The sequence below is a fragment of the Pomacea canaliculata genome, linkage group LG6, assembly GCF_003073045.1.
Source record: "Pomacea canaliculata isolate SZHN2017 linkage group LG6, ASM307304v1, whole genome shotgun sequence".
In the NCBI taxonomy this organism is placed as follows: Eukaryota; Metazoa; Mollusca; class Gastropoda; order Architaenioglossa; family Ampullariidae; genus Pomacea; species Pomacea canaliculata.
In genome coordinates this window covers 24499647-24512837 of record NC_037595.1, presented here as the reverse complement: position 1 = coordinate 24512837, position 13191 = coordinate 24499647, and the positions used below count along the sequence as shown (strand labels likewise).

The 13191-nt window shown below is 43.3% G+C and overlaps 1 long non-coding RNA gene across 1 annotated transcript; it reads right to left on the bottom strand.

Annotated features, from left to right (window-relative positions):
• Window positions 1-1964: 1964 nt before the first annotated feature.
• LOC112566893 lies at window positions 1965-5100 on the bottom strand. Its single transcript, XR_003099718.1, has 3 exons — window positions 4979-5100; window positions 3068-3156; window positions 1965-2445 (listed from the first exon to the last, which is right to left on the bottom strand). It is a non-coding gene; the product is annotated as an uncharacterized LOC112566893 (long non-coding RNA).
• Between the last annotated feature and the right edge of the window lie 8091 nt (window positions 5101-13191).

Sequence of the window (13191 nt, the reverse complement as noted above, 5' to 3'; positions counted from 1 at the left end):
GGTGGGGATGGTGTGAGAAAGGGAGGGGTGAGGAAGAGAGGGTGATTGTGGTGGTTAAGTATACGAAAACCTACGGGTGGTGGAGGACTGGGTAGGTCTCGGGTACACTGTATTTATTCAACGGACAAAAGACAGACCATAGACCATATTTACACGACTGCCCACTTCTGTGGCCACCGTCTTTGGTCAGGCAGTGTGTGTAAGGGCCTGTGCTTTTCATCAATAGTGTGTGAGAGAGAGAGAAAGAAAGAGTTTCTGTTGAAACGAATATGTTTGTGCGTCTGTGTGTGTGTAAAAGTGTGAACTTGCATGAGGGAAGGACAGGTGTGTCTGTTCAAACGAATGTGCTTGTATATGTTTCTGTGTGTATGTATGTGTGAATGTGTACACCTATATCTGTCTGTGTGTGTGTGTGGTTTTGTAACCGTCCTGAAGGGTTGAGGATCGAACTCACAGAACCTAGTCTCACCCAATCAAATGTTCGGGTAGACCTGAAGTGTAAATCTTGGGCAACAAGGTGAGCTTCATTGTATTAATTAGCATTTTCAAGCTTAAACACCAGCCACTCCACCTCAGGATCAACATCAGCATACAAATGGGTTTGAACGGGGTGGCTGCACTCAAGACTTGCTGGAGTTTAGTCCGACCATGTTGTTTACACCTGTGTTGTGTTGTCACAGCTAGGTGTTAGCTTATTTCTGTTGCTATGGTGTCTTTGGGTTACTTGCGGTATCTTACTACGAATTGCAATGGCTGCAGTTCTCTCTGTTGCTAGGAGTGTTTTATTGTGATGCTACTTGTTTGTTGTCTGTTGGCAGGGTATATTACTGTCTGTTGCTAGGGTATATTACTGTCTGTTGCTAGGGTATATTACTGTCTGTTGCTAGGGTATATTACTGTCTGTTGCTAGGGTATATTACTGTCTGTTGCTAGGGTATATTACTGTCTGTTGCTAAGGCATATTACTGTCTGTTGCTAGGGTATATTACAGTCTGTTGCTAGGGTATATTACTGTCTGTTGCTAGGGTATATTACTGTCTGTTGCTAAGGCATATTACTGTCTGTTGCTAGGGTATATTACAGTCTGTTGCTAAGGATTTGTGTTTTCTCTGTAGCTAGGGTATGTTACTGTCTGTAGCTGGAGTCTTACTGTCAGCTGCTCAGGATATTTGTTTAGTCTGTTGCTAAGGGTATCCTAGTCTGTTGCTAGGAGAATCTTGTTTCTGTCTGTTGCTAATGATATATATACTACTAGTTGTTGACAGGGCCTCTTAACAGCTTTCGACATCCTCCAAAACAATGCTCAGGTGATAGACACACACACACACAAATCATAAACAAAAGCAACACACACAAACAAGCACATATATACACACAAAAACAACACACACAAACAAACACACACATATATATATACACAAACAGACACAAACAAAACAAACACAACAAAGCACAACACACACACAAACGCAAAACAACGCCTAACACACAAACACAACACAGAAACACAATACACATAAACACAACAAACAAACACACACACAACACGCACACACACAATACACTAGCAAACACAACGCACACACAAACACACAGATGATAAAAGAGAGAGACAGAAAGACGAAGTACTTGTGGCTGGAGGGTAGGAGGAGTGATTACCTGATTGGCTGCGTGCTTGTGTACACCGGGGACAGAGCGACCAGCAGACGACCAGCAGACGATCAGCCCGCTCATGGGATCGTTCGTGAGTAAATCACGCGAACAGGCAGCCAAACAGACTCGCTGCCTAGAAGGTTGGGTAAGGTGTTTATCTCTCCATCGTCCTAATACTAAACACTGGTGTTATAATTATGGGAGATTTTGACGCCACACTAAGCTCGTGTGATTGTAAAGATAAGCAAACACTAATACGATTCTACACGCACGCACGCTGACATAAACACACGCACACACACACTCTCTCTCTCTCCCTTTCTCTTTGTCCACATCAACCAGACACTCTGAAGATTTTGTTTTATTTCCTTTGTGTCGGCAGCATCTTCCATGATTCATAGCTGTTTATACGCTTGTTATCAATGTCAAAACATTTCTGTGCCACCCCAACTGGCATCCGTTTCTCTATTTCTCCCTCACGAGAAACAATTTACTTTTGTGTCGCACGTCTGCTCCTCTACCCGCGCTATCTGCAGTTTGTGTGAGTTTAGAGATTTCACAACATTCTCTGACAGACATACACTTTACATGTAACGGCGATAAAGGTGCTTATGTAATTTATCCTACCACCTGCATCCTCGTTTTGTATGTCGCCAGGCTTCCTCCAGGTGTGCGTCATGGTTGCCAAGGCAACGCTCAATGGCTGAGAGGGATCACAGGCTGTATTTCAGATTACTAATTTTTAGAGATATTTGTGATGTACTCTTTCTTGCACGTGTAGCTTTGGAATTCCTTTAAAAAAAGAAGGAAAGAAAGAAAATCTTTAAAAAAAGAAGCAAAATTTTGTTATACCTCTGAGCATGGAGTTGTGAAGAGCTGCTCGCAATGCATCATTTTCATGTATATTATGGTAACCTTTGTAGACAAGTTAGGACTACAAGTCCTGCAACATATTTAAATGTTCACGTACTAAGAGAACACTTCGACAGACAAGTTCTTGACCACAAGTCCTCAATCTCGTCTAAAATATTATATTACTGGCTTACTTTCTCTCTATAAGTCTTTGACTCATTGATAACTTGAACAACCAGTCAATTTAGCAAACGTTGTATCTTCCTTCCTTTCGATCTAACAAAACTTAATTAGAATTACACAAAACAATAAAACTTTATTGTCTTGTCTAAGGAACTCCTTCTCTTTCTACTTCTCTCTCTCACACACATGCAATGAACTATGCCTTCTCCCCGACCTTACAGTTCGTGTCAGTTCCAAACTTGACATATCGCATTCGGTTTTCAATAAGAATGGAAAGACTGTACAACTACAGGCGGGCACAACGGTTTAGAAAGAATATTCTCGAGCTTTGAGTAACCATGCTTATTAAAAGCGGGAATATGGAAATCCCTGTAATTACCAGCATTTGGAGGTCGATCGTCGTGTCTGTGAGAAATGTTCCGCCGCGGCCTCCGAATTACGCCTGATGTACCCTCAGCTAGTCGCAACCTAAAGCATTTTTGGAATTTATTTTTTAAAACACTGAATGAGATAAATCTAGCAATCTACTATCATGTAGTAAATAAGAGTATTTGTTCATTATCTTTAACAGGGCTTCTGCTAAGGCTAAATTCTTTGGGGTCCCAGGGACCCCTTTTTCAGATTTTTAAGGGGTCTCTGTTCTTCACCCAAATTTGAAGGGGACCCCATTGACGGAAATTGAAGGGGTCCTCCGAACTTTTAATGCGTACTGTACGCATTTTTTTGCGTAAGCAGAAGCCCTGTTTAAGCTGAAGAAAGTATCTCGTAAGGGCTGAACATAATTTAAGCACTGCAGAACTGCTAACTAAATCGTATCGCCTCATACTGGTGTTTTCCCCGAGCCAGACTATCGTACCCACGTGCATGAACGTGAGTGGCGTGTACCTGCTTGCCTGAGAAAGTGGGTCGACTTGTCCCGGGTGACCCCGGCTCTGATTCAACAACTGTGTGTTTGTCACCTGTCCCGGCCGTTGGTTGAGCTTGTGCTAGGCCTCTGCTTTCTCCAGATGATATCACTTTTGGTGATCCCAGAGATCATCTTCAGATCCGGCCAGGAAGAAAAGCCATCGGCAGCCTCGCGTTCCTGCGTGACGTCACCGTTTGTAAACACCGGGAGATAACTCCTTAGCAGCCGAGGCGTATCCAAGGGTGTTTCATCAAAGTCTTACACACGCCACTCACGATCTTCAGAACGGGAAGTTCAAACCCACGTGGTAGTTGTGGTACTTTTCTGAAAGTAGAATCAACTTGTGTTGAACCTTGATGCGAAGGACGTTCAGACACAGCCCTGACCTCTTCACCTCCCGTTTGCATATAGGACGAGCACCGACGGAAAGTAATGACACTCAGGCCAGGGGTCTGACCGCTAGTTTCATCATCTTGCAGTGTCATCGATCAAGGGAGAGAAAGTGTGCACGTGTTACTTGGGTGCAAATGTTATTTATTGAGTTATCGGGATTGTTTGAGTGACGGCATTGTTTTGGTTGAACTCGAGGATGTTTTTAATTTTAATTCGCTCCTTTGAGGGTCAAAATTGCTAGTGACATCCTCCCGTCTCTATTTTGTTTCTCTCGCTGAGTGCTCTCTGAAATTAATGTCAAAATTTGTTTTAGATGAGCGTTGAAATTTTCTCTGGTTAATAATATTTCTAAATTTATTTTTGGAGTCATCCAGGGCATCCCAGAAATTGAAAAATAAATATAAATAATAAGCATGCTCCAGAGTAACGTATATGCACAAAGGAATGTCCCCGACCATAGATTAACATTCTAGTTAAGTTTGAAGGATCGGAAAAATATGGCAGGTTTCAACCACCGACACACACACACACATTCACACACAAAATTTTCAAATTCTTCTTTTTATATTGCGTGTATATAATCGCTCACGCTGACTGTCAGTGATGTGAATTATTTCGTGCGTGCGTGTGCCTTCGTTCTCTCTCTCCCTCTTTCAATCCCACACCCATAAACAAATTATTATTTTCCCCTCAAATTATCTCGGCCACTCTCGTCGAGCTGTTTTCACCAGATGCACGACACCAGGGGGTCAAAAGACCAACCCGCGAGTTCATTCCCCACTGATTAAAGACAAACACCTGTCACCGCCATCAGCAGCAGCAGCCGCCTCCTCACCGTCGCCATGGCGACAACGTCCGAACACCGTTCTACCTGTAGACGAAGCCAATGGCGACTGTGACGTCCTTGCAGAACCTTATTTTAACTACCTCTGGGAGGCTGCTCTCCCTCCCCTCCCCTCCCTTAATTCATTCCTGTCACTCCGGGCTCACCTGATGCGGTAGACGAAGCGATGGTGACGCAGGAGGAGAGCTGCTGTGGGTGCAGGGAGGCTGAGCTGACCCTTAATTCCCTCCTGTCATGGCCGGCGCCAAACCGCAGTTTTTCGGGTCGTAATTTCTCGAGATGTGGAAAGTTCAATTTGCACTAAAACAGTCTCGCGCAGTTTCTGGCGTCGAGCTCTGGGAATTATGGGATCTTGTTTAGCTGTGATGATTACGAGGGCTTGAGAGGAGACACGGGGTTGAGGAGGTCATATCGTCAACTGTCACGTGATCAGAAAAAAGTGGGCTTTGCCGTGCGAGCTTCGCGCCTGGTGTTGTTTTTTCATTAGACAATGAGTGATGAGAGTGAAGCGAGCTCGTTGGTGGCTTTTCGTTTTCGTCAGAATTAATGAATTAATGTCACTCTGTGTGAGAGTCTGTACGTGTGTGTGTGTGCATTCATGTGTCTCTTGTCTGAAAAGCTTTAAGTAAAACGCAAAAATTTCTCCTCTCTCAATTTCTGAAAATAAAGAAATTTTTAAGAGAAAAAAAAATTCCAAGACATGGAGAGAAGAAGAGGGAGATGTTTCCAGTTAAGTAATGTTCAAATGTGTAGAAGAACTGTCAAGGAATGCACGTGCACCAGTGGGTGAGTGTTTGCCAGCGTGAGCATTGACTCTTGTGAGGACCACTTCACCTCCACACGTGCAGACACTTGTATCACGTGCGTGTTTGCATCTGTCATTGACCACGTGCCTCTCACTTCTTTGTTCTTCGCAGATTGAGACCGACAGATCTTTCCTGTATATCCATGTAGATAACTCATTGCTTATTTCCAGGCAGAGAAGTCCTCCCCGTCTTATCCAAGTAGTATCCGCGGATAAATATCCGCGTTTATTCTCTTTTGCAGCTAGACGAATGGTATATTAAGCTGAACGAAAAGTTATCTCTCTCACACACAATGTATATATAAAGATATATTACCTCAAAATTGAATAACCAGACCAGACATGCACATCATATCTTGAAATTTAACAAGAAGAATTGTATTCGTTGTTGTCTTAAGATCCCATACTAACCACAAAAATGTTTGAAAGTAATATTTCTTCTCTCTGGGATTGCGTTAGATAAAAGAGTACACAACTTTATAAAAAAAATGGAAGACAAAAGCCATGCACAAAAGAAAACAAAGGCCTCTCCCCATTTCAAGAAATGTTATTTTATCAAAATTCTACAACCAGTGATTTCCACGTAAGCGTTTCAGCTCTCTGTATCGCAGACATCTCTTCCAAAACAGTTTTTTTTTCAATCACTTGTCTCACAAACTGGGTATTGCCTATACCCTTTTCAGACAACATAATTACTCTATTAACCTAATTACAATATTAACCTTATCTTGACCTTCTGGGAACGGCAAAGGGTGCAACGACACATCGAAGTCTGAGCTCAAATACAAACGCCCTCCAGAGCAAACACTCCACCCTGTGCTGCAACTCGGATAACACTCGGCGAGGCATCGACCAAACTAATGACACAGGCTGAGTCTAAGCCGAGAACTGGGACTTCTTTAAATTGTACTTGTCCTCAAACATTATTTTGTTTATTTGAGGACATTGTTAGCTGTGAGCGTATCGATTGGTTAAGATGAGGTGTCTCCGGAAGACTCGAGGCGGTAGGGCCCCGCTGCACGACAGTTGGTCTAAGTTCTGTTAGCAGTCAGCTACAGGCTGTCCGGCTAAAGACGTGAAGCTTTAAGAAATGTGAAAGTTGTGGTAGCGACTGGTGGCGGCGGTGATGGTGAAGGCGGTGAGGGGAGGTGTTGTGACAACAAGGGGGAAGTAAGCGGACAAGACGGCGGAGACGTGGGGGGGAGGGAGTGGTTGGTTGGTTCGAACTTGGCTAACAGCATTATGGCGCCTGAGACGCCGTCTGGCGGAGCCGCTGGTCTGAGCGAACTGTCGTTGGAGCGTTCTTGATGTAGCTAACACGTCATTTGTAGGAGGAGTTGCTGTTGTCGCTTAGCTTAACCACGGGTTGGCGAGAAGGAAGATAAGAGACTAGAGTGAAGGACGCTGGTTGAGGATGTTACCCAGGATCCACACTGACATGACTGATGTCTGCATGATGTGGACACAACGGTAACTTCTCCCCCCTCACATACACCCAGCAAGTATCGCCATTGGAGATACGTTGTGTGTGTGTATATAATTATATATTGGGTGTACCTTTAAGGCCCATGCTCAAAAGAAGAAAAAGTAAAAGGAGGATGAGGAAATACAAAAGACGACAACGACGATGACGATGATGATTGCCACACTGTTGCAGTATAAATAATTGTTGAATTATTGACATCGTCAAATTACCATGTCTGCCATTCTTATTCATCAGGTGGACTTCTCTGCAAATCAACTTTTTATCTGACATGCACATGGAAGATTTTTTTATACAAAATCTAGATTATTGGGAAACAAATATTAAATTCTTTTTGATTAACAGCTTAAAAATATATGTGAGCTTTATTAGTAGTGGATTAATAAAAAAAGTTTCTAGTAAATTAAGAACAAGCCATCAGCGTTCAATTTCTTTAGTTTCAAAAAAGAAAGTCTCAATGTAATTGGAATTATTTTTTGAATTAAAACTGTAAGTTGAAACTAACTCGGCAACCAAGTTCTGGAAGAGAGTGGACTGGATGTGGACCATCTTCGCTTGTCATTTATCTTTGGCCAAAGGAAACTGGGTTAGGCTGAAAGTACGAGATTGACAGAACAAGAAAAAAAAAAAAACAAACCTATTTGTAGTTTTACCTTCTTTCTTCAGATTAGCAGTTCCCACCGTCTGCTCTAAAGTTTTTAGTGACAGCAAAACAGTTTTTCCATGACAGAACTCAACGACACCAACACTTGATTAATTCCATATCAAGATGCAATTTACGAATCCATTTCTTATAAAGCAGCTTATTTCCAGTGCTATGGTTTAGAATTTGATGAAGATGTTTTTTTTCTCTCCTGAAAAAATGCTTTTGCAAATCTTTCTTCGAAAATTGCAGGAATATTTTTTGGGTGGGTGGGGTGGAGGAGGAGGGGACAAACATCTTGTCATGTCCAGTGAGACCACTGACTTCAAGAAAAGTGCGGTCAGCCTGTACTATAAAATGGAGATCACAAGACGAATTAATTTTTTTTTGTTTGGAGAAACCTCTATCACGCAGACCTCCATCTTTAATCTCCGGAGGGTCTGGACGGATTGGTTTGTCTTCCCTACAGCAGCTGCAGGGAGGGAGAGAAAGAGAGCTGGAAGCCCCTGGTCTTGAACCCCCGTCAGCTGGCCAGAGTGCAACTTCCATTTGGCCATCGGTTGCTGGTATGAAAATGAATGGGTTTGGGGTTGCCTGGGAGTAGTTGCGGTGTCAAGAGAAAACGAATCTGAGGATGACCTCCTCCTTATTACTCCCCTCCCCCCTTTCCACCAACAAATCTCGTTTTGCCTTCGGTTGGAGAAAATAAACAGTTCTACACGTAAGGCAGCGATCGCCTTCGATTAACACTGTCGGAGGAGGGTTGGGAGTGGGTTGGGGGACTGGGTAGGGAGGTGTGAGGGAAGGAGGGAGTGTTGCAATGACGTCAAACAACACAAGACATTCTGTCGGTGCGGCAAGATCGATCAGTTTGTCCGTTTTTCGATTAGCAGCGGTCATAGACCCTCTCTCTCTCTCGCTTTGTATCTTGCAATATTGTCTACCGAAAAGTATTTTTCGAAAACTACTCAGAAAAGTCTACTTTGACAGTGTGGGTAGCACTGGAATTTTCAGACACTCGCCTTTCACACAGTCACTCTCTAAGATGAGTGTCGGGTAGATAAATATACATGTACTTTCAAAATTCTACTTCCTTCTATCCTCTTACACTTCCAATATGATTCCAGTCTCTTGTTTCACCTACACGTGCCTGTTCGCCCGCACACACAGAGAGAACCAGGTTAAAATTTTGTTGCCAGACCTGAACGATTCTTCACAGAGTTTAATGACAAAAATACTTCATGGCAGGGCTGACTCCTTTATTACAACATCACATCGATCCTTCGTCAGCAGCCCTGGTCCGCCACTTGTAGCCACAGCATCATGGCTTCCTTCCCAATACCTGCAAAATAAAATTTAAAAAAAATGAAGAATCAATAACAAAGTGTCATACTTCTAACACGTGAAATAACACGAAACAACACGTGACAGCTTCTTCACGATCTCTGATGCCAAACGAGTTTTATTCGTTTTCCCTCTCCTCCTCCATCTCTCTCTGTCTTGTATTGTAGTATCGACAGTATCAAGTCAATGTTTACATCACGAGGAAGTCAATCTGGTTGAATTGGAAAAATTCGAATTCCAGACGTTGGCTAGGGAAGGGCGAGAGGTCAGGTCACCCAGGACACCTACAGTTACCGCCGGCAGACGATGCACGAAAAGAAACGGATCATAGTCGGTCCTGATCGCTTGGAATCCGCTCTGCGTGTCGCATCCTGTAATTGGGGTTGCATCTTCTTTTCTTCTTCTTCAAATCGACGTGAAATGCTGTTGAACAGAAACTGCGGGCAGGGAAATAGGCTAGAGAAAATTTATTATTATTGTTATTATTATTATTGGTGTTGACCTACTGACGCCCAAAAGTTATTTTTTGAAAATAAGTGTAGAGGACCAACAGCTAATGTAACTGACAAAAATTTCTTGCGAAATGAGGAAAAAACCTTTATAAGCCATAAAAAGGAATACATTTATAGGTTTATTTCCTTTTCAGTCTCTTCTGAGAGTGGCTTTTTCGAGCATTGCCTGTGACTCTAGCAAAGAGTTAGTGCATCAACTCGTACATAGTATTACTTACTAGAGGGCGCTGCTCCTCGAAATCCAACCTCAAACAACAAACATTATCATCGCCATAACAGCAGCAACAACCATAACAACACAGCATCAAAGACTAAAAGAACAAGAAAATCAACATTAGTTTACCGCAACTGACGATGCTATCACCATCCCGTGCCCTTCCTGTCCTCCGCCGACCTCTGACCTTCTCCAAATGACATTTCAGTCCACTGCTGGATGCTGTCTGGTCATTTCTGAATATTTTGCCTGCCTCCGTGCTCTGGTCTCTTGTCGGATCACCTCTGCAAGTCCCGTGTGATCTCGAGACGTGTCCACGTCACTAATTGAAGTCTTGTCTCTATAGTCAGGAGGCCTTAATGGACCTAATTATTTTCCTACGTCTGTTTCGCTGATCCGGGGGATGGCTGGGACTTTACAAGAGATTTGAGGGATCCCCTGAAGAAACTCTTCGACGTCGTCTGAATTCTTTTTCAGAAGTGCATCGCTGTGGATGTTGAAAGATGGAGACGAGGAGGCAGGGAAGTTGGTGGCCTGGAGTGGAGAGAAGTCTGTTGTTCCAGATTGATCTTAGTATGGTGAGCTCTTCTATTAATTACTTAACGGCGTTCATTCAACCTGTCAGAACCCTGCAATTTCTTTCTCGCGTGCGTGTCGGGCCAGATGCAGGTGCAAAAACGCTCGGTGCGCGTGTGACTGTCATGTCGTGATGGCGGGGCTGATGCGGGAGGATGAACTTGCATTCTCTCGTCCGTACAGGGTGATTGATTGGCAGCTTGTGGGTGCGCGAGATAACATGCCACGCCTGCAGTGACGTATCACACACTACGACTACCTGCCACGCCTGCAGTGACGTATCAGACACTGCGACTACCTGCCACGCCTGCAGTGACGTATCAGACACTTCGACCACATGCCACGCCTGCAGTGACGTATCAGACACTACGACGACATGCCACGCCTACAGTGACGTATGTGTCAGGGGTGAGTGGGCGGTCACGTCATGCCTATTCTATTCCCAAGAATGAAGTTTCAATATACAAATTTCTTGTGTGGACTGCGTGCCTGTCTGTGAAGCTGATGCTGGAGAGAGGCTGTATATCAATGTTATCGTCATCATTATCACTCTTATCTCACACGTCCATTTTAAACTTTCACATCCATCACGAAAGACAACTAAAATCAAGCATTCTTCTCCTCGCAACTCTCTGCTCGTGAGAAAAAGATTTAATATATTTTAAAACAATGCAAGTATCTATCTGCCAGCAGCTCTGTTATCTCCACCTTTCTCGTGACAAACGGTTTGTGTGTTCTTATCGCACTGCCTTGAGCAAGAGACAAAAACAACGGACACGGGTATCCGGTCGAGCTCAAGCTGTCTGGTATCTTTATTACGATCATCACTTTCATTTTGCACTTCATCGACCGTGAGAAAGGCACAGTTCTACACACACATGGGTGAACAATATATAAGTACTTCCACATCTTGACTTCGTTGATCGCAATATCCCGGGGCAGACGACAAACACCGGGACAGGCTTTGTGACTAGAAGCGCAGACTTTCCCGAAAAAGTTCTTTGTGGGAATCGCTCGTCTCTGCGGTTAAATCTTGTGCTTGGAATTTTTTTTTTTTTGCAGTTTTCTAGAGAGCAATCGGTGCTGAGATGATGGGGGAATGCAGCATCCCCTATCGATGTCATCAGTCCCGTTATTGTCATGTCCTTGCTGTAGAAGCCGCCATTCAGAAGCCAGAGGACATCAGTCAGGTGTCTGGACATCAGGGAGGCGGCACTGGCAGCAACTTTCACTCGGTCCCTCCCAGACTGCAATACGTTTCCATCAGCGCCAGCTAATAGACTGTAACAAACACACTTGCAGCCACCTCCAGAGAAGGGGGAGTGGTTGCAGGAAAGGGGGATATGAACAGCTGAGACTTCGGGAAAGGACTTTTTTTTCTCCATTAAAAATGTCTCCCTCATGAACTGTCTCTCTCTTTCTCGCTTGGTCGAAGCTTAGGGTCTTTGTGATGTCGTTAATTAATTTCGTGTTTTTTTTTTCTATTCATCTTTTCTCATCTGTTCTTTTTCCTTACCACATCTATCTCACACCGATTTGATATGACTATTGCTCAGAAAATGTAGCTATTCCAAATTGAACCATTTTACCATTTAATATAGGTATTAACTATTCAAAATAAAAGATATCTATAATCTGTTTACAATGTAATGTCTCTTTTCCTTATTGTGTATTGTACATGGCAAAATCGCTTTTGGTATAAGTCTGTTGCCCGACAGTTTATTCCATACATTTGTTTTTTTCTTTTGTGATTTCCTCAAAAATAAAGAATATTTCTCTTAAAAAATAGAGAATAATCCTCTTACGTGTTGAAACTTCTTGATTAGTTTGACGAGTCACGTGGTTGTCTTGTCGCCTCCGCTTGGTTTGAGGATTTGTTGACAGAGATTCAAGAAAGACGAAGTAGGTTCCTTTCGCTCATTTCCATTTCATAAATTTTGTTATTATTTCAAAATTTATTATTTTTTTTTACTACGGAAATAGAGACTCTTGTCCCTCTGAAGTTTTCAAATATTTTATTAGTTTGTGAAGTCACGTGGTTGTCTTGGCGTCTACGGCCCGCCAAGGCATCCGCAGGGTGTACCCAAACAAAAACAATAAATTTTATAACTTTATATTAAGAATGTAAATTATGAGGGCAGGCAATGACCATTATGGGATAGAAAAAGAAACAAATACGGACGAGCAAATGGATGATGGAGATTATAATATTCTCGTCGTCGGCTCTTTCTAGCAGACGACGCGTGACGTACAACAGAAATGACGTCAAGCTCCACGCGAGTCAAGCTAGAAAGGCTTCTCCCTCTCGCGCGAGCAGGATAAAAATACTCCGAGAAAAATGACGTCAAGATGTCGTCTGCTAGGCGCTGCATTTCTTGTCTATGAGCGCCATGACAGACACAGAAACCCACAAACGTCTTCCACGCCCTCCGCCAGGCGTCCCTACGGACGATCGCGAGAAGGGGATGGTGCTTGACGACGACGACGATGATGATGATGATGATTATGATGATGATGATGATGATGATGATGATGATGATGCTCCAATAAACCAGGAGGAGACAAAAAATAAAATAAAACAGGAGCAGAGGTTATATAAAGACGTGTTCTTAAACAACATACACCTCCTGGCTATATGAGACAAAGGCCGTAAGAGTGGTTCACTGTAACTAGCTTCCAGGTTGTCTAAGTCTTCTCCTCCTTCAACCACCAAGAATCGTACTTCGCCGATCACACAAAGGCTGTGCCAGTGACCACCATCACCTCCTCACCCCCACGCACA